This window comes from Daphnia pulicaria, chromosome 1 (genome assembly GCF_021234035.1).
Source record: "Daphnia pulicaria isolate SC F1-1A chromosome 1, SC_F0-13Bv2, whole genome shotgun sequence".
NCBI lineage: Eukaryota > Metazoa > Arthropoda > Branchiopoda > Diplostraca > Daphniidae > Daphnia > Daphnia pulicaria.
Genome location: NC_060913.1, coordinates 2,752,911 through 2,754,840, shown reverse-complemented (window position 1 = coordinate 2,754,840; position 1,930 = coordinate 2,752,911). Strand labels below are relative to the sequence as shown.

At 36.9% G+C, this 1,930-nt stretch overlaps 1 long non-coding RNA gene across 1 annotated transcript; it reads right to left on the bottom strand.

Annotated features, from left to right (window-relative positions):
• Positions 1-728: 728 nt before the first annotated feature.
• On the bottom strand, positions 729-1,284 carry LOC124338751. Its single transcript, XR_006917994.1, has 2 exons — positions 1,208-1,284; positions 729-1,108 (listed from the first exon to the last, which is right to left on the bottom strand). It is a non-coding gene; the product is annotated as an uncharacterized LOC124338751 (long non-coding RNA).
• Between the last annotated feature and the right edge of the window lie 646 nt (positions 1,285-1,930).

The window sequence follows — 1,930 nt, the reverse complement described above, 5'->3', positions numbered from 1 at the left end:
CAACAATCTTGGTTCACAATACGTCGATTAGTTTTTTTTTCATTTCTGTATTTCCACTTTCCATTGAGGTAAATGAAAACGTAGGCTACATTATGTATCGTGATTATGGAACATGTCGATAAAGATTGGAATACAAAGATCTCATTTCTTCTTTGAAACAGAAAGATGATTAATTATTGAATGGCACTTACATTTACCTTTGACATTTTGATTTTAGACAAAGAGAATCGATAATAAATTAGTGAAATTGCAAGTTACTTAAATGCACACATGTATGGTAATCAACACTAGAAATCTTTGTTTTAAATTTCAATTGTGAAATGACTAAGACGGACTTAACCCAAAAATAACACACGTTTCACTTCACGAGGAATCCGGGTTCGTTGAATAGTAGCCTTTGATTTCTTTGACGGGGAGTAGTTCTTGTTAAGATCAACATTTTCGTTATTGCGTTTTGATTTTCTTTTATTATTCGTCGCCTTCGCCGTAGCTGAAATCAATAAAGGCGACTTGGACGGTGGGTGCACTGATTATGATTGGGTACATATAGTCGTCGTTGCTGTAGTCTTTGTAGTACAAGCCTGATCACGACAATAAAAAAAATTGAAAGTTTTCACGTAGATGAAAACATTTAAACATTAATACAATAATGCATGCGGTAACTCAATATAAAATATTCAAGTAAATCTTACTTTTTTGTTATTTTCTTTTTGGACTTTTCTCAACTACCTTAAAACACAATTGTTTTCTTTCAACACTTTTGTGTTGTGTGCCTCTTTCAACTTAGCAATTTCTGAAGAATTCGTCAATACACGAGAAGAACCCCTGTTCTTGTTTTTCTTTGGTACTCTGGGTCCTGTTTGGGCAACTCTCGGATGAGGTAACACTTCTTCTGGCGTAAACCTTTTACGAGGCAGCTCGTTTGAAGGCGTTTCAGTGAGTGTTGTTGGCAAAACAGCAGATCTAACCAGAGTAGACGATTTCGATTTATGTGCTAATTGCAACTTTCCACTATTTATTGTCAAAAGGTAGTGTGATATTCCATCTTCTTGACTTGTTGAAGTCGACGGGAGAACATTATCAGATTGGACGTCAATACACACCCCATCTGCAATGTAATTGTATTTAAAGTGTTAATTAATCCAGTTTAACAATAAATTTTATTTAAAAATACCTTGCTGATTTAGATGAGGATTAAGTATATAACTTAAAACATCTTGTTGAGAATCTGTTTCAGACACAAGAGCTGACAGTGAATTTCTTACTCCAGTTCCATTCGGTGGTGCTACTAAGTAGATAAACGATTATGAAACACAATCATTAAATATAATTTCTCATTTCGTATACCGTTAGGCAAATCAGTCACAGACGATGGTGCAAACATGCTGTGCTCTGGGACTGCATGTCGGTTGAGTGGATAAATACCGCAAGCAGCAAATGCGGAATTGATGTTTTTGGAATTAAATCTCCTCTGGTATGGTGCTTTTGTTAACTGAGGCACATCATAAATGGAATTTCTCTCCCTTGGATGATTTCGCATCCAGTGACGGTGTTCTTGCGACATGTCCGATTTCATTGGACCGAATAAACACTTGTCAAGGGGCTGAGTCACATGAGATGTGTGAGGTGGCAACGTGAACAGAACTATGCCACTTTTCTTGCAAAACTCAACTACGGGATAGCTAATGTTACTAGTTTGATTGTCAAGAATAAGAAGGATTGGCTTCTCAGGAGAACACTTAACATTTTTCAATAGATGCTGCAACGACAACAAGAAGAGCTCAGACGTCATCCAACCGGAAGGACATGCTAAAGGGAGGAAACCATCAGGCAAATTTATCATTTTGGTGAGGTTCACCTTAACTCTTGGGAAATGAAGGTGCCTGGAAAGGCTTTACCAGCAGCGTTTACAAATGCTAACATGGTAACA